General features: G+C 36.8%; 1 protein-coding gene across 4 annotated transcripts in view; it reads left to right on the top strand.

Moving 5' to 3' along the window:
• TMEM200A (transmembrane protein 200A) overlaps positions 1–26,995 on the top strand; it is a 52,396-nt gene that overhangs the window by 5,890 nt on the left and 19,511 nt on the right. For 2 of the 4 annotated variants that reach the window (XM_015858550.2, XM_015858547.2), the window contains exon 2: positions 11,295–11,364. The exons of the other annotated variants lie outside the window; for them this stretch is intronic. The gene's annotated coding sequence lies outside the window, so the exon portion shown is untranslated. The remainder of the gene's footprint in view (positions 1–11,294; positions 11,365–26,995) is intronic. 4 annotated transcript variants of the gene reach the window in all.

Genomic DNA, 26,995 nt, shown 5'->3' with positions numbered 1-26,995 from the left:
ATCCTGTAGACATGAATGTCATGGTAGGATTGTTTGAGGTCAACTGAATAAACCTGATACCATGTGTGAGATTTGGCAGATGTGTACTTTGTGCTATAAATCTTAGAATCATTTAGGTTAGAAGGGGCCTGCGTGATAGTGTATTTAACAGTTGACTTGTTTCACCTGGGGTATGATTATACTTCTGTAGGAATAAGGAAGAAAGCAAGGTGTGAGGTAAGGAGGAAAAAAATAAAATAGAAGGGGCAGAAGAGAAAAAGTGAATGTCAAAGGGGAAGCTGAAGGAAGAAATGAAGGCAGAGAAATTATGAGGTAATAAATAGTATATTAAAAGGTGAATGTTGCAAGATTCAATGATGTTGATGGAAATAGGCTTAAATAATAAATAGGAAATTACAAACAATATATGGTGGTGTTTCTTTTCTGATGCATTCCTATCTTTTGATTATGAAATGAACTGACAATGAAGAGGTTGTATTCTGGAGGTGCATTTTAAGTTATTTATTTTCTTCTTCACTGTATATCAGAATATATTGATCTATGAAAGTGACATTAAATAGTTCTTGCAGAAGATGCACTTAAGCTAATTTAATCAACCTATGGAGATGCTGAAGGATCTAGAGTGTTAGGAGTTGCTGAGGTCCCTCAGTTTTTCAGCCCAGTGCAGAGGAGGCTGCGGGGCCTCATAGCGTCTGCAGCTCCTTACAAGTGGAGTGGAGGGCAGTGCTGATCTCTGCTCTCTGGTGGCAGTGACAGGACCTAAGGGAACTGCATGGAGCTGGGTTAGGGAAGGGTCAGGGTGGAAGTTAGGAAAAGATTTTTCACCAGAAGGTGATTGGGCACTGGAGCAGGCTGCACAGGGTACTTAGTCACTGCCTCAAGTGTTGGAGTTTATTCCCATTCTTCTTCTAATTCAATTTTATTCTCATGGGACATGGTCTCATTAGCCAGTGCCTCTGGAGGAATAACTGCCAGGTCCTACATATGTTGATGGATATAGATTCAATAGGCTATACAATATTGGAACGACACAAGTCACTGTTTTCCAAACCACATGTACATACAATACACCTACCGATGAAATTACAGAGAGAAGAATTTATTTGTTAGGAACAAACAATTCTGTGTTTTGCAGAACTCCAGTTTGTAGTTTTTCATTGTCCTCTGTAGAGTTAAAATATGGTATTGGAGAATGGGTTTATAGCTAAGACTGAGTTTCCTTTTCATCTTAGTTCCTAATATAGCGAAATTTTTTAATTAAGAATTTTTTTTCTTGTGAAACCTGGAGATTCTGATGAGGTGTCGTATACATTATGTAATTCTTGTAAAAGAAGTGCAGTGATCACAGAGTCAGGATTATGTTATGGGAGACTGAACCCAGATGGAGCTTTCCATTAATGTTTTCACTGGGGTATTCCTATACTGCCTTTAAAGCTACAAATGTTTTATTACTGTGCTTTGTGATATGGCTTTGTGTTGTGTCAAGTTTGTTACTTTTCTTGCCTTCTCCAAAGAATTTTGAGAATATCCAGCCTTTGTTGTTATGTCTGTTTTTAGTCAGTGTACATGGTGCTAGGTGCTTACTCTGTGATAGGGAAGGGAGAGGCTAAAGGGAGCACCTGGAGCAGAAGATGATCTGCTGTCCTTCCGTACAGGAGTTAGACCTAGTACTGCATTATTCTAATCGTTACTGTGCAGAGTTTTGAATAGAGCTTGACATGCATGGTTTTCAGATTTGAGCTAAGGGAGGATATTTTCAGCTCAGAATATTGAGTGCTGTGGAAACAGCCTAACACGTCTCTTAATATTCAGTGAGAAGCTGGTATCAGCATCAATCACAGGTTAAATATGTTAAAACTTGTTGAGATGATGGACTTCAAAGTTCAGTTATAAGCTTAATTTTCTAATTCAGTAATTGTTCCTTTACAGTTGAAGAAGCATCTACTGGGAAAAATGAGGAAGGCAAGGGGAAAAACAAACAAACAAACAAAACCGAACTCCAGTAGTGCAATCTGTGAAGTCAGATGGGGAGAGAGGTTGGTAAAACCAGAGCCAGGGGGGCACTGATGTTGTGGAAGGTTTGGTTTAGAGGATTTTAGTGATGAGTCATTTGTTCTGGAATTAGCTAGGGATGTTGCGCTTCAACAGTGAGAGTCTGCTGGGGAATACCCAAGTGGCTGAAATCCTTCTAGTATTTAGTGGCTTTTTTTTTTCTTTTAGTTTAGATGTTGTTATTGGAGATCCATTGTTTTATATTAATAATCTTAGAATCATAGAATCACTCAGATTGGAAAAGATCTTAAAGACCATTAAGTACAACCATGACCCAACCATACTACCCTAACAACCCACCACTAAATCATGTCCCTGAGCACTACATCCAAATGGTTTTTAAACATACTCAGGGATGGTGATTCAACCACCTCCCTGGGGAGCCTATTCCAGTGCTTAGCAACCCTTTCAATAAAGAAGTTTGTCCCGATATCCAACCTAAACTTAACCTGGCACAACTTGAGGCCATTTCCCTTTGTCCTGTCAAGCTGTGCTGCTGTGCAGTGTTTTGCCTAACCGCATGGATTAGATCCAGTTGCCCACATTCAGTAGCTCTGTGCTGTACAGAAAGCTCATAGAAAACACAAACTGTTACACTTTCTTTGCCTTACACCAAAAACTTTAAAAGTCAGATATAGTTCATTCTTTGACAACTTCAGGACTATGAATACAATGATGCTATGAGGACAGAACTGTAGATGTAAGGGAAGATAGGTCAGTACTGTAAGAGCAGTCACAGACATTATTTTCTAGGGGTAAGCCCACGTTCACAGATAATGTTGTAGACAAGCGGCAGGGAGACTTCCTTCTTATCTGAGTAACTGGAATTATGAGAAGTGGGTCTTACCATGTCATGTGGCTGGAAATGCATGTGGCATTAATATCATAGAACTGTTTCCTTTCTTTGATGAGTCTGAGTGTCCCTTGATGAGACTGAGTGTTGTCACTTGCCATGATTAGCAATTTAGAAGGGAAAGATATGTTTGGGTGACTCTCAGGTCTTCAGCAGTGACAGCGAAGATTTTGACATATAAAGTCAAAAAAAAAATATCAGTAAAAAAAGCCTCAGGAAAGAGGTCTGGTCTGCTTTTGTGGCTATTAGTCATTATGATCAAACTGTAAAAACAAAAAATATGAGCCTCAGCAGAAGTCTGAGAAACAAACCAACCTGACTTTCATTGAACCTTCAAAGATAGTATGACTTCATGTTGTAGCTTTGGGAGAATGGTAAAATTGAAGCTGATAAATGGCTCTTGTTAATCATTTCGTATTTGGCCTTTGTTTTAGTTTTCAGGATACTTTATTGTCAGACTTCTCAAATTGTTCCTTCTCAGTATGGGTTTTGTTTGTTTTGGCTAAGACTAGCTGACATAGTTATAGCACAGCAAATCTTAATTCTGCCTGAATAGTTCATGAACAGGGAGCATGAAAGAACATGACTAGCCAAGCTAGTATTGCATAACTTGAATGTGTCTGAATTTACTAGGGCTATTCTGGCTCATCTGATGATATTTTCTGCTTTTCTCAAGGAAAAAAAAGCAGCTCTTCCTTATGTATATCCTCTTGTGAGGAGAGTGGGGGGCTTAGGGACCTGTTTCTCCTTGTGTTCTAAGAAATAAAAGTAAATCAGGTAGTGAACTCAAACCACCCTCCTATATTGTGTAGATATTGACAAGACACCGGTGTGTATTACAACAAGTAAGAGTCTTATGAGCATGATGCTATGTGAAATGCTTGATAATAGCTGACTATGTTCCTCTCTGAAATAATCCTTCAAACACTTGAGATTTTCCATGTCCCTACATCACTTTGTCTTGTGTGTATATCTTAAGAGGTCTATCCCCTCCTCTTTTGTTTCACGTATTCCTTTTCATTCTCTTGCTACTAAGAGAAGAAAATACATGGAGAAATAAATGCTGGCCTCCTGTGTGACTCCTGCGAAGTTAGTGTATAAAGCTGTATAACTTTCACCAGTCCACTAATACATATGAAAATGGATTTTCTGCTGTCATGGCTCACATTTCCATCAGTCTGAATTTTTAATTTTAATGGAATGCTATTGTACCAAGTCACAAAAATGTTAGAAGACTGGATAACACACTGAGAACTGGATGATGCAAGTTAATAATCATCTTTTCCTGCTGTGATCTCTAGAACTCCATAGAAGGGCTGAATTCTTCTTTGGTTGCTATTGCTGCGGTGGTGTGGTGAGATCCTAACCTTGTGAAGTGAAAGGCAGAATTCACATGTATTTTGACAAGGTTAGGATTTAAATCAGTGTGTTAGGTACTCATGGTCCTAGTAAATACAGTGTACTGGTTTTTACATGGCCCAAAAATGTCAAAGATGCTTTCTGTGAGTCATGCTTTCATGACACAAGTAAAGCAAAACAACTCTCTTGAGTTAGAAGGGTTTTAGTTCAAAGCCGTAAGAATCAGTTTTCACTAATCATTTGCCATCTTGAAGCCTCTAAAGCTTTCTGGAATGTATTTTTCTACAAAGATGACTTTCTAGTTTATCTAAGCTGTGTTACAGTGGTGTTTTTGTTGTTGATTTATGATTGTAAGCGTATGGATTTTAAAACATCTGTCTTTTAAATTTCTAAATGACATTTCTAATGTGCCTGGCTAGAATAATAGCGAGGAATATTTCTATCTACCTTCTTTGATTATAGTAGGATAATATGCATGGTTAAGTAAATTCATCAATGTATGAAATAGATTGTTGATTTTTCTTATTTGTGATACTTAAACTTGTAATGGTAATGTAATGGAGAAGATGTCTCATATAGTCCAGGACAGATACTCTTTAGAGAACTCCTAGAAGTGCCTTAACGCTGATATGAAAGATTGTCTGAGGCCACTAAATCTCAGAAGGTCAGATGTTCATTTGGCAAAAAGCTGCCCATTGCTGAAAGCCCATATCCCCTACTTGCAAAACAGTAGAAAAATCTCAGTAACCTTTTGATCCCAGTCAGCTTAAGCAATAAGCTTAGAGTTGTAGGAGAGAGTGTAGAAATGTGCAGATAATTTACTTTTCTTCTTCTGGCTCTGCAGTCCCATCTGTTGGGGCAGAAGCACTGGAATTTTCTTCCCCCCTCTGTGACATGACCTTCTGCTTCACATGCTAAGAGGCAGTGAGGGTGAGAGGTCTGTGCGAACAAGGCTTCTCTCAGAATGCGCTCTAATAGCTATTTGCTGTGTTTTGGAGTAAACCTATTAAGTCATTTTATCTGCTCAGTAGTGTTCAGTGATCCAGAAAAAAACTCTTCCTCCCCAGTTTTGATGTGAAAAGAGGTAACAGAGCATGCACGTGTCCATTCCCACAGTGTCACTAGGAACTGGTTGAGATCTTCATTGACTCTGCCATAGGTAAGGGCTGCCAAGGTGGACTTGTGTTGGCTGTGAGTGTGGTGGTTGGGATCCATTAGGCTTAAAGTGTGGTCTTAAGGAAAACAAGTTTAGAAGAAAGAGTTGTTTAAGCGGAATAAAAACTGTTGCATTCCTGTGCTGAACAGTTTGTACTGCTAATGTAATTCAAGAACCAGTATTAAATTCATTGTGCATTTCTGAGCTGTTTTAAATGTGGAGTTGTATACCTAAGCCGTATACAGCAGTATGTAGAAATAAAGTGTTCAAATCGTAGTGGTCTCACTATAGAAACAGAGGCAGAAGAATCAGATGATGAGTCTTGTTCTTGCCTATGGGAGAGGTAAGCTGTCTTTGGATGACTTGCCTGATTGTGCCTTCCCAAAAGTTCATAGCCATCTCATTCATGTATTATTTTTATTCCTTTGGAAAATATGGTCTCTAATTTCTTTTCCCTCAGTTTGCTTTTCTGAAGAATGGAGGAATTTCTGTTTGAAGCTTATCAGTCATAAATACTCATGAGGGTTTTTCGAGACCTTTGAATGAAAAGTGCTACAGAAAATCAAATCAGTATTATGTATGCCGACTGGGAAGAGCTCTGTGAATGTTGGTGCCTGAACAGAGTCTAACAGTAAATGCTATCTTCATGCACCAAAATGCATTGGAAATAAAAATATTTAAACAAAAATTAACAGTTGAAATTGGTTACATTTTTAGTAATGATACAGAAGTTAGAGTTAAATATCCTTAGTTATGTCAGCAGCACACAGACAACTGTGATCTTTTCTGGCCATGAGCATGTTTATTTTTTGTGGAACAGTCTTATGTTTGTTTTTAAATGGTACTTTTCCATCAAAGGTATTATTTTAAATTGATTATTTAAGTTCATTATTTAGTCAAACGCAATGGCTTAATGTTAATTTTAGGCAAAAACTTCTAGCTGTATTGGTAAACAGTTGTTGGAAAGGCTGATACTGTTGTGACAATGCTGCTCTCCCGTGTAGCTCCTTGGATAAAATTTAGATTGCATGAACTTGGTGTAGTGAATGGGATGAGTGTGGCTGAGTAGTTTTGAAGTTCCCCAGACACACTGCACCATGCCTTTACTGTATTATTTATGCACAGCAAAAGTTGGGTTGATGCTGGTAAGCCTGTTTGACAAAATTATGTTCTCTATTGTGATGCCTGAGATAATATGGGCACCAGACATGGGGTGACTTTCACAAGGCACAGTACTCACAAGTTTACTGTAGATGAGCTGTTCCAGATGTAAGGCTGGATAATTTCTACAAACCCTGTTGGGTCAGAAGCAGCTGTCACACTACAAGTTTACATTTAATGTGCAATACTTCATACCAGCAATTTGGTAATGTTTCTGATGATTCAAAGATTTGAATTGTGTCTTCTACAGCTCACAACTGGATCACTTCAACATTCTCTGAACTGTTTCTAAGTTGAAATAGAAATCTTTCTTTTGTCTTCCTTTGCATCCTGTAGGAAAATTAGTGGAAACTTCATTCCTGATTGAATGTTGGTGTTAACTGTGCACTGAGCAGGACCTTGAAATAGATGACCACTGAAGACCTCATCCAGCCTAAATTATTCAGTGGTTTAAGTGTGGTGTTTTTTGTTGTTATTGGGTTGTTTTTTTTTTTGTTTTTTTTTTTTAATGTGAATAAATCTGCACCCTTCAGAGACATGTTGTTAGACATTAATATAGCTGAAGCCTTACTGAAAGGGATTTGTGAGCACTTTTTTAGTGGCTGTGGAGGTGAGGTTAGCTGTCTCTCGCTTCTGTGAAGGTTATGACTTCCACCCTGTGAAACGGAGCCCCCACCTGCATTCCCAGTTGTTGGCTCAGCAGTTTAGGAGTAACTGAGCCTTACTTCTCCTTGGAATAGGAGTGATAGCCCAGCAATGTGCACTCCTTTTGTTTCTTAAAGCCTCTTGTGTGTAGAATAAGAATGTTTTTATACCTAACAGTCCAAGTCCATCAGGGCTACTAACTGATAGTTAGTTTTGACATAAAATTACAAGTCACCATGTTTGCAGAAAGATAGTTTTGGCATGTTTATGGGATAGTTAACCAGCTGGAATAGTCTCCAACTGATACCTGCTGTTAGTGCTAGGGAGAACTATTGTGTTGCTTGTATATTTACTGGGTTAGATCGAAGTGTAAGGTGTCTCACTTTATATTCATTGATCATAGAATCTTAGAACAATTTGGGTTGGAAGGGACCTCAAGGATCATTAGGTTGCAGCTTCCCTGCCACAGGCAGGATTGCCAGCCTCTGGATCAAGTACTAGATCAGATTGTGCAGGGTCTCATACATGCTGGCCTTGAACATCACCAGGGACAGGGCATCTACAACCTCTCCGGGCAACCCATTCCAGCATCTCACCACTCTTTCAGTTTAAAAAAAAACCAAACAAAAAACAAAAAAACTCCTCTGCCATCTAATCTATCTCCCTTCCTTTAGTTTAAAACCATTCCCCCTTGTCCCTGTTACTGTCTACCTATGTAAAAAGTTGTTTGTAATCTCCCTTTTAACACTGGAAAGCCATAATGAGGCCAGTGATCCTTTCAGTATTTCTTGTGGTCCATGGGATAATCAGTTCCAAAAACTACTGGGTCAGGAACTGTCAAGCCATCATGGTTCATTCTCATGCCTAGCCCATCGTTAAAAGATTAGCACAGTTTTAAGCACTAGGGGGGATTGCAGGTTTGATTGTCTTTCAAAGCAAAATGCTTGCAATCATTTCCTAAGTTTTAAAGATTTCATCTTTCTGTGAACTGAAGGCATCAGTGAAGGGTGAAAGTAGAAGAAAAATATGAAGGATTACATCTTTAGTAGATATTCTTGAAAAACATCTGCAGGGGGGAAACAAGAACTGCTGAAGAATGACAAATTTTTTGTAACTGTTTTTTTCATTCTAATATTCAGGGAAAAAAGGAAAGCAAGTCATATTGTGTGCATTTCCCCCCCCCACCCCCCCAGAGAACTATGGGAGATTTCATTATGCTTAGTTTGACTTTAATTACAAAAGCTGTTCATCTGGAGTGCATGTAACTATAATGAATGTTAACCATGGCTCTGTTTTACATTGAAGTGCTGAGAGCAGAGAAAGTAGGAGGTTTTCTGGAGACAACATCAAGCACTCTTGATGTGGAGACTCAATTTTCTCATATTGATTTTAAAAATTGACCTTCTAGGTTAACATAGTTTTCCTGAAAATCGGATAATTTACATTTAATATGTGTAGCTTAAATATTTTGAAAACTGTATACTCTGATCTTTCACTTCACTGTTAGTGAATTGCTAGACTTTGCTATCAGAGATGCTTAGACTTAATACACTTGCCCCAAATCTAAGCTAACGTTAGGAAACAGTGAGTGGACAGCAGTGGAGCATAAAGATTTTTCCCTCAGAACTGTTCACTTCATGTCCAATTTAATCAAGTGGGTTTATAAGGATTTTGTCAATCATGCCAAGCCATGCTAAAAGATAACTCCTATTGGGTGAATGTGGATAAGCCACTGGATTTCAGAATGTGAGGACAGACATAAGGAGTGACTTATCTTGCACTTCCTTTAGGATGCAACTTCTTCAGACAAGTGGCTGGACTTGATACCAGCATGTGAATAGCAAAACTTAGTTTTCAGAAGAGCCCTTCATCTAATAGCTGGCTGTGCAAAATGTGGTTGGTTATGTCTACACATTGTGATGTCAGACATTTTAATTATCTGCTTAACTTGCATCATGCCATCTGGAGAAAATACTACTTCTGCAAAAAAGAAATATAGAAGAGATGTTTTATCCATGGTGGTAGGACTTTGCTTTGTTGTTGTTTGTTTGTTTTTGTTAGCTGTAGCTCAGAGTTCAGGTTACAGCATCTCATTGCATGATCTAATTGTGCCCAGAGGCTGCAATTCTGGATTGTAATGAAAGGGTGAAAGACTTATTATGGTCTGCTCAAAAGATGTTGGTTCTTTATTCAAAGGCTTGACAACAGAGACTATCTGATGATTGTTGTAAACTATATGCTAATTATGTTTTAAGCCCAGGTGTTTGGTAATACATGCTAGCTTTATCTGTAAAGCTTCTGGTTTTATTTGAACATTAGCATTTAGTCATTTTCATTTTTTGAAATCGCCGCATTCACTGATTATTAATATAATGTACATTTTATTTATTTCTACTTCTGTAAAACTATACTACCTTTCACCTATAGCAGGTATTAACTCGGTACAGTGTCTTTAGCTTTTGTATATAGTAATGTTTATCAGCCAACCAATCTGTTCAGTACTGTACTGTCTGAAACCCTTCAGGTCTTGGGACAAAAAACTGAGTAATGACAAGGAGAAGCAGGGGAAATTAAGGAGAAGAGTGAAAACCCATACTGAGTTAGTAATATTATTAAGTCTTTGTTCTCCCTGTAATAAAATGTTGTTTTACTTGTGCATATTTTTAAGGTGTTCTACTATATACCACATAATTTAGTGGACTTCAGTGTTTGCTTTGTTTTAAGGTTGCTTTGGATTAGGACCTATCATCAGTCTTAAGCAGAACATTTCTCTGGGAGCATCAGACAATGTGAGGCATCTCTGGTGTACCTCAGAATATCATTCTAACAATATTTTAGTGTAACTTTGATAAAAACCATCACAGGATTTTTCCTGTTTCCTATATGGAAGTGAGGAACTTACCAGCCCTATTTCCAAGAATTTGAATATGCATGTTAACAAAAAAAAAATATAACCTCAGGCATTGTGTTAAAGGAAGACTGGAAGCAAGCCAAAATATGGCTTTTAGTTTACAGAAGCGTATGACAAACCTAGGTTAGAAGGATATCCAGAGAAAATATCTTTCTCTGTGATCGCACTATACTTAATTGCAGTCAGTTTGCTGAGCATGAAAATATACTACTGGTCCAAGTCATTTTATGATTCTAGGATACATCTTTTAACTAATATTGAGGATTTGTTTCATAGGATAGTAACTGCACTGTTGGAGAAAGTGAGAATGTAGGGAGAGAGTTCAGGGGATCTACAGGTAGACAGATTCTTTTCTTGTGGAGAATGTACACAGATGTGTCTTGAGGAGGAAAAGGGGTTGTCCTCTGTGATCCCCGGACCTTGCTGAATGAAAGGCATTATTGAATTCTTCTTTATTTACTTTATTTTTAGAATTAAACTTTTTAGGCAAATTGAAAGTATTAAGTGGTGAGAAAAAAATAATGTGCTTAAAAAGAAACAAATGCTTCTACTACTTTTTAACAACTACTTCTATTTGAGATATGGTCTGCTGGTTTTTGTTATATTTTTTGGTGACATATTGTTGATTAATGAATAAGCTCATAGGTGCCATTGTGCCTGTGGGTTAGCTGCTGCTAATAACCTAATGGCTGAATCATTTGCGTATGACAAATGTTAGAAACTTTACACAGGACTACTTACAAACGTATTTATTCAACTTCTTGTTCAAGTGTCTCCTTTTAACAACTTTGATAAGACAGAATGAGTCATTCTTTCAAATAAAATACCAGTTTAGAAACATCATATAGCTCATCTGTTTTGTTGATAAGCAAAACCATATGAAATTTTGCACGTAATTAGATCTGCCAGTTTCTGTGGAGTGACAGAATTTTCCCCCACCATTCAAACAGTAGAATAGAAAACTGTAGTATTCTGGGCTTCCTTCTGCAAGTTCTTGCCAGTTCTAGCAGCCTTTTGTCACATAAAAAAAAAAATCACTTTGATTTTAAAGGAGGCAATTTCAGGAATTTAGGTTCACTAATGGCATTCTCCTTCTGTCAGTAATGAAAAAATTCCTAAGTCCAAATTGTGAGACTGTAATTTTATTTTACGTACAGTGTACAGCAGCTCTGAAGAATTTACTGTAATAGTTCTTTGACCTCAAAATGAAGAAGAAAGCTACTGCAGGTAAGTAGACATTTACAAATTAGGCTCTCTGTAGAAGTTTATGCTAAATTTGTAAACATAAAGCATTCTTTTGTCACTATAGAAATAATAATTTAAGTTCCATAATTCCTTTGGGTACATTAAAATGAGTCTTTTACTTTTCAGGGTTATGAAAAGATCAGCATTTTTAAGTTCCACTGTAATTATCATTGTATTCTTTAATAAGCCAATTTAATGCTGAAGCATGAATGTTTACAAATGAATAACAAGAATGGATCTCTTAGGGTTTGAAATGGACAGCCTCCAAAGTCTCCTAAGCTTATAAATAATAAACCCTAGTAGCAGTTGTTTGCTTTGCTGCCTTTTCAAAATATCAGGCATTACTGACAAGAGAAAAATTGAGTCACATATAACATTCTGATTCCATTTGAACTGATGGCAGCTTCCTGTTGCTTGAACTTAGGATTTAACCTTTTGTCTTGTTATGTACTTTCAAAGCACAAATCTGAACATTCAGATAACTAATTGCATAGACAGATGATTGAAAGTTATGCAGAGCTTGCAAAACATAGTTGGTGGACAGATAGAAAATCTGGAGGAGAATGTTAACCCTAGCACTTGTTAGCTGCCCTGCTGCTCTCCCACTAAATTCTTCTCCAGCTGAGGTAAATACATTTAACAGTTCAATAACTAAATGGCTGAACAAAGCATGAGTTTCTTCAACTTATAGCATACCTTGACTTACCTCTGTGTTTTGTCTAGGGTAAATAAGATGGGTTGATTTACTATTCTCTTCTAAAATCCTCAGCAGTGTTACAGGGAGAGGTTAGCTCCTCTTGGTATGGATTATAATTATAATTATTATTTTTTTTAATGGAATGTGTAGTATGGGGCATGTGAGAAGACCTTGATGTTACTTAAGCAATGTTGATATGACTGCAGGATTGAAGGCATCTTTACACCAGATTTAAGCAAACTGTTAAGGGCTGTTAGGGATGGTCGTTGCCAACAGCAGTTCCAGAGTTTGGCGGTTCCATCTGCCCAGCATTTTGTGCCCAGCCTGGGCAGTCCTGAAACCCATAGGTCTCTGTCCCAGACCAGTGGACACAACTGCTTCTTTCTTTTGCAGGTTCCACTGCTGGTAAAGCTGAATGCTTACCCCTGGGATGTGCACTCAGGCATATCCATTCCTACAGACTTTTGTAGGCAGGGTGCTGCCTTCAGCAGCTACCCACATACTGTACTTCCTGGAGTGATGTAACAGACAAGTCTCTTAAAATCCCAGAACCCTATGATTCTTCTTCCTCTTGGCTGGTAGAGACTGACTTACCCAAGTCTGCTCACCAATCCCCCCAGTTGCTTGCATTTCATCTTTGACTGGATAAAGTTAAATGGAGGAGGTTCTGTTGTTCTGTTTCCTTGATCTCCTCTTGACTGTTAAGCACGGATTCAGAAGCATGGGAAACATTATAGCGGTTACAATGCTAATTGATGCCAACTCCTAACATTTTTGGCATAACAGATCTCTATCTCAGATCTTACATTTCTTCCACTAAAATTGGCACCCAGAATGGTTCATATCCTAAATAGGAAAAAAAAAATGAAGGTTGAATAAAATGAATGGAGAAAGTACATAGCACAGATATGATGGACAGGATTAGGGGCACACAAACCCAAGTATAGGGTGTATGGGCAAAGGTAAAGTGTGTAGAGATCCAACTAGATCTTAAAAGACTAACAAAGAAACATGGCAGTATGATTTGAGAGATCCTTGGCAACTAAGTGAGAGTCAGTCAGACCCTTCCTGAGGAAGGAGGGAGATGTTGGCAGATGCTAATGTGAAGATGGCACCTAGGGAAGTGAAGGACTGTGAGGAGGCAACTTCTTCTACAACAGCATCAAAAGACATTCAAAGGAAACATCTGAAATGCTGTGTGTCTTGTTTTTGAGCCTCCTCTGGGATTTTATAATCTGTGAGTATAATCAGCATTATGTACTATGTGTTACAAGATGTATTTTTCTTAAGTTTAAAAGGCATCCATACTAACAGTAAGTACTCAAGTTAAGTGGCACTGCTCAGTTTTACTTGAGTTGTTTGTAATAGAAATAGTAAGGGCTCCAGAGTGATTTCCTATGAGGAATATTTCCAATATTCCTGCATTGAACAGAATATAAATCACAGCAGAATTTCTTCTGTGGTATATTTGTATTCTGTAGTGGTCACAGCAACAAAAAATAGCCCCAACTGGGAAAGTACTGATTATGTTGAAGAACCAATTTTCAGCCGCATCTTATTAATATCTTTGTTACAGGGGAGTTTTGTTTAGAATTTCTTTCTTTGTTAGGTTGGGTTTTTTCCTCATCTCAGTAGATAACCTGAGAGAATATGTATGGCTTGAAATACAGCTGTGGATTTTTATGATAGTAAGATGCAGATGTTTTGTTCTTAAAATCATTTTCAGATGTAACTATTTTGATAAGCAGCATTCAGAGACTTCACATTGTTGCCTAAGTGTTTTTTTGCAAATGTGGAATGGAATCTTGAATTCTGAGACACTGTTGAAAATAATAAATCAGGTGTGACTTTTTATTCACTAACACAGATTAATTGAATAATAAGCACACAATGCGAACATTTGTGGTTGCTCTGTATATATTTAAAAAATACTGTGAACAACAGGAAAAACGTCTTAGAGACAGACATTATCTCCTTTTTTTCCACTAACTTTCAGGGCTAGTTTAAGGTTAATGTATGGCTGCTTTATTCTAGTGAGCAAATGCTTCATAGTAGGCTTTTCATTACCACTGATTTCTTCTAATTTTCACTTTTCATTCTTCTGATTAGGTATGCTCTGTTATCTTAATTTGTTATAGTACTTGCCACATTTTCATGCATATGAAACATCTTCTTAGCTAAAGGAAATTGTCTATCTCAGACACTGCCAAGGGTTTCCTAGCAGGGAGTATAGGGAGCACATGATTCAGTCATAGGCAGCATGGAGGACTTGGACCCATCTGTGTAGAAGATTTGCTTCTTAGCACAAGTGAGACTGCTTAAGACATCTGGCTGTTGGTAAAACAGATTGCTTGTAAGATTGATAGAATTACTTGGTGGAGACATGGAGAGAGGTGAGACCAGATTGGGCAGTGACTTTCAGTAGCAGTCTGTCAAGGCCCTATGAGTTTTGGAGATGTGAGCATATGGTGAGATGAGGACAATGGGATTTGGCCTCGAAAAGTTACCTTTCCACTAAAACTGTAATTAGTTTTATTTTTAAAAGTCAGTTCATTTTGTCTCCTGAATTTATAATTGTGGTTTTCAGCATGTGCTCGTTGGTCTGCAAGGGGAGTAGGAAGATGGGCTATGAACAAGACATTCATGAATGATGAATAGGAAAACAAATTCCAGAGAAGGTAGCAGTGGAAAAAAATAAAAATAAAAATAAAAATTAGGCATCTGAGAACATTAAACTTTCAAAAATCACTGATCTAGAAGATGGATATCTTGGTAGCTGAATTACAGGAGCTCAGGCTTTCCTCTTATTTGCCATAGTCTTTCCTAAGCAGTTTAGCTTTTGAAAATGGGATTTGTTATTTGCCTTTTGTCTGGCAGTTCAATAGACTAATACTGCATCATGCAGTTACTTAAGCCTTTTCCTGGAAGACATACTTTTTTTTATTATTTCCAATTTTATGGCACAAGTGATTATGGTGTACTTCTAGCTCAAATACCTATTGTCTGTGTATTCAAAAAATAAGAGGAGACATAAAAGCATTGGAAATCAGTGCCTAATGTTTGTTTTAAATGTTGGAACTTGAGTGCTCTTGTAAAACAAAAAGTGTTAACATTTTCTATGTCACTATAGAAAAAAACATCTTAAAAGCTGCAATCTGAAAAAATCACATAGGAAACAAGATCTTACTGTACAATAAATATAAATAAAAATAAATATAAAAATAAATGGCAAATATGCACAAAATCCACAAAATTAAAAAAAAAAAGGACCATTTTCAATTTCTTTTCAGCCATTAATTTAACAAGTAAAACAAGTATTAGAAAATATAGTGTTTTTTCTTTTCTTTTTTCCCTCTTTCTTTAGCCATGGTTAAGTTTTAAGAGGTTTCATCAAGACTTAGGCCTTGCCCTGAATGCTGTGTGCTTTGAGAAGTCAGCATAATCAACTTCCTTTCCCCATGACGTGTTGCAGGCTGAACATTTCAAATTACCTAGAGCCAAAGTGCACAACACATTGCACTGCTGATCCCTGACAATTTATAGGCCAACCCTGTATCAATTATTATAGTAGTTTTGCTACTGCTTTCAATTGGAGGTCATCTAGGATTGTTATCATTTTGTGCTGACCTCAGTTCCGAGTGATGTTTTATTTGTTAACATTTTTCCCTTGTCAAGTGTTTCCAGTTATACACTGGGTATTTTATACAAATTGAAGGAACTTTGATAATCAGAAAACTGAATATTGTTATGAGTGTTAAAGGTGGGATAAAGAAGTGCACAGCAGCTATCAGTTACAATTGGGGTAGGTACAGGGGACATCTGTCAGTGCCAAGGATATTTGTGATGATATAAAGGCAGTTGTGGAATCGTGAATTTAATGATAGCCTTTCACCTGTGACTGGAGGTGGCATCTGTTTCCTCCATCTGTTCTATTCCTCTGCTTATCATCCCACATATGATCCCAGGGTGGAAGCTCAAAATAAGGAACAAAAAGGACATTAATGGAATTTCAGTTAAAAGTGTTTTGAAGTCCCCATGCAGCAGGTGGAGTTTCAGTGGATGCATATGGCCTTCTCTGAAGGAGAGGAAGCTGTAGCAGGCTGTCATAAAGTTTAATATCCTGCTAGGAAGCTTTCCTTAGCAACATCCTGTCTAGGATAGGACATATATTGCCTGACATAAAATTGTAGTGAAAATAAAGTTTAGAAAGAAAATTCCCTTTGAGAACATCCATTTGGTGGAGCTTCCTGATTTGAAGTAGCGTTGCAGTTTCTGCTTAAAATTCCAGTCTTCATAAAACCCAGCAAACAGGAATACACAAAAATTTTGGCAATCGGGAGTAGCTTGCAGTGAGAGAACAATGGGATACATTAAGGGAAAATAACTGGTCACTGCCATAAATATCTTCAGCACCTCTAATAAATCTGCTGTAGTTGGGCAGCGACTTTCCAGTTCTTGGCAAGCTTGTAGGATGTTCCATAGTAAAGACAAGACTTTGGAAAAGCTCAGGGAGCAGTCTTGGCTGCAATCTGTGACAGGTGGTAATACATGCATCTGAAAATGGTTTATGTGTTATAAGGATGTTTCCGAAGAGCAGCATGATCCAGGGAGAGTGAAATTGCATTTCATAAAAACAGTTGATTTTTCTAAACCAGACAAATGTCAGTCCTGTGCAGCATTTTTCTTTCTTTTGACAGAAATTGTGTGAATTATAACATGAGTCATTCCATACATGCAGTATTTTGGTTAAAAGAGTCACTTTTACGTGCGAAACATTTCACTCAGACTCGGTGTTGACAATAATATGAAAGAAGAGCTGCTGTAGTGTCTCTTTTCATCATTTTTATTTAACCATTGTCAAAAATTTGTAATGAGGTGAAACTAAAATAGAGGGTACGCTACATGTATATTAAACAGCATTGTTGCTATTTAATGCTATTTGCAAGAAGGGTGGTTTAGATTATTATTTCTTAAAGCAACTGTGTGAGTGTCCATACTAAATGCAGAAAGTGGTTTTGGCATAAATTAATAGCAACAAAAAGCAGAATTGGAAGCAGCCAAAATAGTTTTGGTGTTTTGAAAATAAAACATTTTTCTTTATGGCTGTCAAGAATATGACTCATCTTTCACATTACTATTGCCACTGTTGAAATGCTTTGGCCACATCACTGTGCTCACATCCACTCTTTGGTCTCAATTAGCATTCAACAAATGTTGATCAGTGTATGGGTGTCATTGTTTCTGTATGGAGGAATTCCAGTTACACACCTTTGCTTTATATGCACTTATATGTCAGATACCATTCTGTCAGACTGCCCCTCTGCTGTCACCTGTCATCATCTGTCACAGAAGTAATAGAACACTGCTGGGAAGATTCGCCCTCTTCTGCCATACCACCAACATCCTCCTCTGATGTCCTAGGCCAGCATAATAAAATAGGAGGTGATATTTTTGGGGTAGTTCTCATATTTTTAAGCTGGTGATAAGATGCAGAAGAAATATTTTGTTTGACACAGAAATACTTTAGGTTGATTATGATTTTGGTGAGAAAGCCAAAAGTTATTTATATAAACTCCAAACAGTTTCCATATTGCTATATTTTCAGGATTGCTGCAGGGCAGCTCTGCCTAAAGTTTCTCAGCATAAAGGCAGCTAAAAATGCAGAACACTGAGGTGTGTTTCAGGTGTTGCTGAATGTCCTCTACAAAATAGCTATATTTTATTTTTGAAAAACTGTACCACTGTTAAAAATTTTCATTCCTGCATGCCTCATTTTTTCTTTGCCTGTGTTGTGTTGTCCACATTTTTTGTAGTTTCCAAGTTACAACAGCATGTGTGAAAGGAATGATTCAGAATATCTGCATAATAAAATTTCAACCCGCAAGTGAAGGTGTCTTGCCCTGTTAAGGTCAATGCAAATTTTACAACTGATGTTAGAATTTTACCCAGTAGTCTCGCAGCCACCTTAGTTCTTGCGACTAAGTCATCCTATCTAATTTATTGTTTTGATGATGGCTCATAATTCAAGATTCCATTTCACAAATATGGAATGGAACAACACTTAGGTGACACTGTGTAGTGCTCTGAATGCTATTTAAAATAATTAGAAATTGAACCAGAAACCTTTGTTCCCTATTGAGAGAGAACGTTTGTAAATATATTTTCTCATTATCCAAGAGATCTCATTGTTAGTGTCTTCTGACCACAAGGTAGTTATTTGGTATTCATACCTTGCTTCATGGTAGATGAAAAACTTGATATCATTTGATATAATTTAATATCATTTTGTATTCTTTGCACATTCAAGATTTAAATAAAAGCGAGTCATAATTTTATATGCACTTAGAAAAGTAGAATTGCACTTCTAATTGTACAGTATTTCTCTTTTTAATTTAGTTTAGATAAATTATAGTAAAAACAATCCTATCAGTCAGTTCCAGATCAAATTTTACTTGCCTTACTAATGCAGAATTCCTGTTGAAAACTGTGCATTGAGTAAGAGAAGCATTTGAAGCATTTGCTTAAACATAAATCTTTGAAAAATGTTCTGATTTACAGCAGGTGATTTCAGAGATAGGAAAGAAAAAGAGAGATAAAAATTATACCTATTACTTTGCCTTCTATTTGGAGATAATTAAGTTCAGAGCTACTCAAACAGCATCAGCTATGTTACAGGATGCCCTCCACACCAGAAAATGAAATTAATCAGTCATTGCCATATTAAGTTAAAATGAATTAGATGCAGATAAACCCTGTGCTTTCATTAGTCACGTCAAGATGCAAATATGAAGATATATATCTTCGCATAACTGTTCACAGATAAACAAAATAATTAAATTCACTGCTGTTATGCAACAGATTTTCTCTTAAGTACCTTTTATTTGATTTATGAGAATACACAGTAGGTTCTTTATCTGTATTTTGGCTATGTTGATAAGATAATTTAATTTTCATTAATCTGAGGTGTCTGGACTCAGGCAGTGACTAAAGAAAACGTATGCGTTTATGCTTAATGCAATGAGTCCATCTAAATCTCTCTGCCTGTAGATGTAGATCTTAGTTTTAATAATGTTCTCCTGAGAGTATAGTATATGATCTGATCTCAGAACTTTGCAAGTGTTAGTCAGAATGATGTCAATTTTGTCCAATGATTAGGAACTGAACATAAGTTTTATTCTTTATCTGTTCAGAGGATTTAACTAATTCACGTCAAAGCAAAATTAATTTTGAGCTTTTGCTCAAAGATTGTTTAGACAGTGCTCTTGGGCATAGTGTTTGAATTTTGAGTGGTCCTGTGTGGAGCCAGGAGCTTGACTCAAAATTCCTTGTGGGTCCCTTCCAACTTTAGATATTCTTATAGAATATCTTTGAGATAGCCGTGAAGGTGTTTCCTCTTTGCTCACATGAGAACCAGACTACAGTAAAGAAATAAGAACTAGTCAAAGGAAACTACTCCATATTTCAAGTTTGAAATAAAAAACTCAGTAAGCTTCAAAAAATCAGATAATTACTGAGAGTATTTCTAGCAGTTACAGTGAAAATCAAAACAAACTCACTTTACATTACAAGAAAAATAGCTAGGGAGAAATTTGTTTTCTGTGGTTTGTATGCATTGCAACTCCCAGCGCAGGGCTTCTTGCAAGTGTTACGTGATAGGCATAAGATGAGTGTGCTGCTGTCATAATTCACCAGTGTGGTTTTCAAAAATAAGGTTTAGGAAAATGATCAAGATTTTATCTGCATTGTAGTCAAGTTGCCACAGATTTATCTGTTACAACTGGATAATTGTCCTGAAGATGGATTTTAAGTTAATACAGCAGATATACATGCTTTCATTATGTTATTATCAACTTGTAGTCTAGAATATAAGACGTTGTGTATTCTTGGTTATGAAGGAATCAGGTCCTTATGGTTAGAGAAGGACTTCAAGCCATTTAGAGTTTGTTGAAGATAGCTATGTATATTAGCTGAGTAAAAACATCTTCAGGATTTGGAAAGACTAGTCTTGGTTTTCTTTCTATGTAATCATAGTTAATCATAGTTGTAAAACATGTTAAATGGTTTCAGAAGATAACTGAGGTGACAGTGAGGAAATACAGGGCAGCATGGAGAAAAATCAAAATCCCAAATAATCTAGAAATCGGCAAAAGGAAACAAGTATGAAAAATGTAGCTCTGTTTCAACTGTATGTGACAGGATCAAGAGTTTTCCACAAATGTCCTCATCAATTAGTAAAAAAGTAAATTGCAGAAACTGTGGGAATTTTAATACCTCCAGTCCATTTGAAAGAACCACTCCCATTCAATAGCACTTGCTTATGTGAGTTCCTTCGCATCTCTGAGTAAATCTTTTATATTAAAACTGTCAGCAGGTTTTCTCAGGAAAGTAATAGGAAAGTATTAGGATCCAACCCTAGTGGATTCAATCCAGTCTTGGTTTCCTGCTGCATTGGCATCAGTCTGCAAGTTATGGAGGGTATTTTTTCCACCCAGCAATGCAGGGAGCATTTTAGATTGTAATGATGGCAAGGTCAGCTCCAATATTCAGATTCTTGACGTTCAGCATGCATTTCAATGTATTGGTGGATCGATGAATCAAGTGCTCAGAGAATTTAGAAAATGATGAATCTGTCCTGTTTAATACCATTGGGAATTCAGAAAGAAATTGTAACAAATTATTTCATTAGAGAGCAGCGAGCTATTTCACGATCAGATGCAGCTTGTCTCGAAAATGTAGTTGGGTTCAACTGTCTCAGAAAATGTGGCACAAAAACAAATGAGGACAAATCATCCAGGAGTAAAATGGAGCTGGAAGCAAGGAGAGTCTTTCTAGATGTCAAGTCAGAGTGATCCCATTGGGAAAAATACTCTTAAAATGGAGGCAGTAGAATAATTAAAAGATACTACAAAATGATACTGATTTCAATGTAATGAACTTGACGTCTTTTTTGGTCTTGAACATTTTAAAACAACATCTTGTGATATCTTTATCATCAGTAAATGAACTAAACTACTTGTTTTCTCTCTAGATTATAGTTTGACTGTAGGAGCAGCACTGAAGAGAGATTTTAAAAGAGTTGAGGAAACATTTTCACTTAATTGTAAGGAGTTTGTATTGTAGAAGTGTTGTACTTAATATGGTACAAAGCATGAGTTTCATTTTAATTTTGTGTGGAAAAAGAACACAATTAATTGTTACTGAGCAGTTGAATATTAAATGTGAAGTGATCCTTATGAAGAAGACAGTGTCTAGGGGCCAGCTTGAATATTTCAACAAAGCAGCCTCAGTAAGGAAAGATAAACAATGCTTTATTTGTTTATATTCCTTTTGTTTAAACAGATAAAAACTAAATGTAATATGCTCTACCGTATCTCTTGTGTAATCAATTGTTTGACAATAGAAAGATTCATAGTTTTGAATTTTCATATATTTCAACATTCTTGTTACTAAGCATGTTAATAATATTGATGCCAGCTCACCAGGATGAATATTCATCTGACAGATAGCTTGTGAAGAAACTATTGCTGCTGCTGATACTTCACAGTAATATTTGATAATAGTGTTTTTCAAGAGCATTTATGATTTATTAGTCTTTTTTCCTTCTCTTAATATTTTCTAGAGAATTCTTCAGAATTTCACAGGTTGTGTATGGATTGCAAAGAAACATGTTGAAAATTGAAAGACCTTTCAGTTAGACTGGGACTTTAGGAAAAGGAGTGATAAATCTTTGATAGTCACTTTGCTAATGCTTTCTGAATTAATAAAGTTTTTTTACATGTACAAACATGCATCCTATGTTTTGTTGTTACATAGAGGCTACTCCAATTTAAAGGAGTAATTTTTAAATTTAGGCATAATTCAGCATATTTTGAATCTGCTTTTAGTGTGCAGTTCATCACTCTGGACTGCTGAAATAAATACTGAAAGCTAGTTAAAAATTGTCTAAAATAATGACCGCATCACCTTAAAAGCATATTATTAAAGCAAACAATACAGCTGGCAAATTGTTCTTTAAAATAGTTTTCTGCATTTTTCTGTTAACAAAAACTGATGGGCCCTACAGCCCAGATCAATGGATAGCAAGATGTGCATTCATCAGCTGAAAGCTTACCTGAATTTCTATGAACCAGTTCTTTGTAAAGCTGATATGTGAAGGCAGGACTGAGGACGGAATAGCTGTCTAGGGGAACAGTTAGAACTTAATTACTTAGTGATTAGTAAATAGGAATTTGAGGATGGTGTTGTAGGAAGCTATAGCACGGTTAATAGTTGAGAACTGGACACTTTAATCCTCAAATGCTTAAAGCTAAAACTTGCCTTATTTGCAGGCTCAGACTCCAAAAGTGTCAAAAACTTCAAAGTATTCTGGACACTCAATTTCCTTTTTGATTGAACGTTCTGGTAACTTCTGAAAAAGGTCCTGGATTGTTCTCCAGAATTTTGCCCTAAGCTTTTTGTTGCATTTTTTGGTAATGTCTTTGAAGAGGAAACACATTAGACGTTTTATAGATACTACTGGTGATAATCTCCTGATGACATTTTCATAGCTCTATTCTGGACATCCTAGAATATGATACTGACTAAGAATAAGTTCAAGTATGCTGAGGTCTGTTTATGATTTTATGGTTAAGAAACATGAATCAGGACTTTTTAGCTTGAAACAGCATCTATTACTTACCCTTTCTATGAGCCAGTGGAGTAAACAGATTATTTGTCATCATCCCATGGGGCTAAAATCAACCCTCAAGACTTGGCACTCATTGAATGTAACCTAGTTACATTATCAGTGAAATAAAGGCTCGTAAAAATTGAGCTACAGTAGAACCACATTACTGTCAAGAATAAAAGAAATAAAAATGTAGATGAATAAAGATGTTCTGAATAGTATCTACCTGTTGCAGCCTTATACAAATCTAGATCTGTAAATCCCTCTCTGAAACATATGTTGAGTTCTTACTTGCCCTTTGTTCATCTTGTTCTTATTGCCCTTGCTTTATTAAAGCAGTATGCTTCTATGATGTGAAGCACAGAAATCTGATGCAGGGCATATAGTTAAGGAGTGCTGCATCACAGATGCAAATGGGATACTGTGTTCACTGTAAAGGAATGGAGAAGGATAAATGTAGCCTGCACTGATGAAAATAAGAACATGATTAGAAGGAGGCCAGGGCAAGCCCAATTCAATTGAATTTCAGCATGTCACAGTTCTTCAAGCCAGAGTGTCTGTAATTAAATTCAAAAATCAATGTTAATGCTCATCTGGGTCACAGAGCTCAGATCAGAAGATAATCAGGAAGTGCTGGAAAATTGAAGGTTTCATAGAAATGTTCTGCTGGCTGTACTTCATTTCTTCAGCCTTCCTCAGTAATATTTTTGGAACAAGTACTACTCTGTGGGGTAATGCAGTTAGGATTGTGATACTCACTAGGAACAGGTGTCACTGTGTTTATTCAGGAGTATAAATAATAGCAGAATAAAACAGGGGGGAAGTAGCACACTGCTTCATACATGGATTGGGATTTCCAATCTAGAATAAGGCAATGCATTCACATCTCAACCTCTAGCTGCCTCTCAGAGCTCTTAGTATTTGAGACTTCTAGAGTGGCATGAATATATCAGCATTTGTGAAAGCTGCTGAGTGATGGTGTGGTCCTGCTTTATATGTTATGTGATCCATGTTATATCTCAGGTGGAAAGAAAGTTGGAATCTCCTTACATAGACTGGTCACTGTGAGGTGGTTCACATGGGAAATTTATGGCACCAGCAGATTATATCATTATTATCATTAGCACTTTTTAGTGATACTTCTGTAGGGATCTTCGTTTAAGTGAGAATATTTGGTCAAGAAATGTTCTTCATGTGGACTATGTGTGAGAGTGTGTTGTTTGGTATGACCTATGAGCTAGAGGAGAGAGAATTCCTTCCCAGCTAATTTGGGGATTATTTAGAAATCTGTCCCACTGGTCACAAAGCAGGATGACTCATCTAGGATTTTCTTATTTCAGAATTCACTAAGATACTGCACTTGTTCCATATAGTGTGTGTGCACAGTTTCTATGAACTTAATCAGTTTTTGCTTGTCAGATGTGGGATTTTCTGGCTGAATTTCTGGATCTACATATGGATTTTGATCTGACACAGAACAGCTGTGTTTCTGTTTGCTGATTTAAGTCATCTTAAATAAAGCAGACAAATACCAACTACTAAGATTCTAATTCTGTGTCCCTGCTTTCAGTGTGCTTGGCAGTGAAGAGCTGACTTTTGTGCTTCTGTCATGACAAAGGCATTTACTGTCAGCCTTTGATCAACCATTATGTTTAGTATTGATGCTGACTGTTCATAGGTGTATGGGATGCTTCTTTTGTGTAAGTGGCACAGAAAGGCTATAGCATGTTATCACTATGCAGTAATAAAGATCTGCTATACAGACATCTCTCCATGGCTTGGAAAATGAGACTTGGAACTGGATGGAGTGGGACTGTCCAAGTGAAAAGTCTAAATATAGCTTCCAGCCAATCTGCAATGCTAGGGATATTCATGTTTGCAATTTGCAACTGACAAGAAGTCCCTCTAAGGTCCTTAGTAAAACATTGTAACTAATGGAATTTTGCCAATAAGAACACCAACAAAAATACCCACATGATTTCACTTATTTCCTGATAGTACAGAAGATTAAACTTTCTGATTATCTGGTAAGTATCTTATCTTTGGGTCGTTCTCCTCCAAATTTAGATTTTCAGGGAAACAGGATAGATGTTCTGAGTGTCCTCTCTTCTGACCCCCTATTTCACCCACTCAACAACTCAGCTGTGAAAAATTGCAGACGACCCATGCAAAACATTTTCTCAAATTCACAGCTATTTCAAAGGCAGTAGCATCAGTGTTGACTGGAATTTGGAACACTCTCGGTTTGGATGTGCCTTGATTACAACCACACCCTGGGATCTCAAGACAGTGTGAGAATCCACACACATGTACCAGGGTGATGCAAGCACTTTCCCAAGAGACCTAGCTTACATAACTGGTAAATGCTTAGAAGTGTTCAGAAGACTTCTTAGCAAATGCTGGCTATACTGGCTGGGTATGCTGAATCAGCACAGAGCAGTCCATGACTTTTCTGAGGACTGTATTTCTTCTTTTTACTTGTTGGTATCTTAGGTGTACACTACAATAATGAAAAATGAAGAATAAATGAGAAGCCTAAATGAAGTGCTCATGAAGTGCTTCTTTCAGTCTCTAGGCAGGCGATGGTTGATCCTTTCAGTAGAGGAATAAACAACAGTGTGATGTGGAGGGAAAAGGAGTTTCTTGCTCTACAAAATCGTATCCTCAAGCTGAACTAGTAGGATGTGATCAGCTTCCAAATCTGCCAGCAGCTGCATCTGACTAGTTAACTCCCACAGACCTTGCACATTTCCTACAAATCAAACAAATCAAACTCATGACCAGATGCTTCTCCTACTCTTCTTTTTGATTTCAGTCTCATATGCTGTGTTCCTTCATCCTTTATGTAGGTCATTTTGTTTGCTTTCTCCTGGCCTCCTATCATGTTCCTGTTTGTTATCTTTATCTTTGTTCATCTGTGTTGGTTAAATTACATTCTGACATCTCAGGCTGTTTTCACATAGTTGCATGATCTGGTTCATCTCTCTGCATGCTCATCTGCCTCTTTATTCTCTCTGGGTGGTCCTTACTGTTTACAGCTCTATTAACCACTATTTCAAATATCAAGTTCAGTTCAAGTTGTACAGAAATTTTTCCCTCTAATATTTGCTCTGTAAATTTTTAGTCAAAGTTTTAGAAGAAAGTAATATTTGTACTTCAGTTTTCTCATGTATCTGGCTTACTGGCACCTCTGATTGGTTTTGCTGCAGTACTTTCTTTGCTTTAATCAAGCAGTGATTACTTTCTTCATGTTTTAGTCCTATAATGAACTTAAACTCATGTATTTATGTATTAATCCATCTGCTTGAACCATTTACTTTACCCAAGTTTTTCTACCTAGAAAACCTTTTCTGCATAATCAAAATCCTTAAGGTTTCTGCAAGGAAAGGGAAGAGAGTGTCCGTCTTCAGAACTGACCTGTGTTAGGGCAGTAACTCGCAAATCTAAACAGCTGTTATACTCCTAGCGTGCTCTGCTTGTTGTTAACTGCAATAATACTGATAGTCTTAACTGTTCTGTAATGTCTGCTGTGTTTATCTGTTGCCTTTCACTCTGTCATTACAGTGGTGTTGGTGATGTCATTCTGCTGAATGTGACTGGCATTGAATTGTAACCTCTAGTCTCAGCTGTGAGACAAGTGGAATCATGAATATTTCTTACATGATACTCTGTGTAATTTTTCTAAATTTTAGTGGATACCCTCAGTTATGCTTGGATAATTTTCATTTTGTTTTTGCTTGTTGCTTTAACTGTCTAAATAATTCTATTTCAAGTAATTTAGTAACACTTTCTATTTTAAAAAATAATCAGCTGGTGACATTGTTTTTCACCCTTTCTCCTATACTCTGGCAGCTTCCTGCAGCTTAACCTATAATTGCATTTTCAGTTTATCTCCCTCTCTCTACTTCTTTGCTGTGCTCTTCTTACGCATCACTGATAATTTTGCAGCAGTTTTTTAGAAGAAAAAAAATTACCCACACTATATGTGTTGATACTTAATAGTCTGCTAAGAGACCTTTACCTTCTCTTCAGAAATGCATCTATAAACTGGGCTAAAGCTTTAGATGTACCAGACTGACTGATAGCTACAAATGCTCCATGATGGACTGAGAAGGCCCTTCAGCAATAAGACACAAATATAATTTTTTCAGTAACTGGTAAAAAAAAAAAAAAAAAAAAAAAAAAAAGGCAAAAGGCTCTTTATTTGCTCTCTCCTTGACTCTTAACTCCTTATTGAAATCATCTTTCAG

This window comes from Coturnix japonica, chromosome 3 (assembly GCF_001577835.2).
Source record: "Coturnix japonica isolate 7356 chromosome 3, Coturnix japonica 2.1, whole genome shotgun sequence".
In the NCBI taxonomy this organism is placed as follows: Eukaryota; Metazoa; Chordata; class Aves; order Galliformes; family Phasianidae; genus Coturnix; species Coturnix japonica.
Note: the sequence above shows the minus strand (reverse complement) of the source record. Positions and strands in the feature narration are given on the sequence as shown.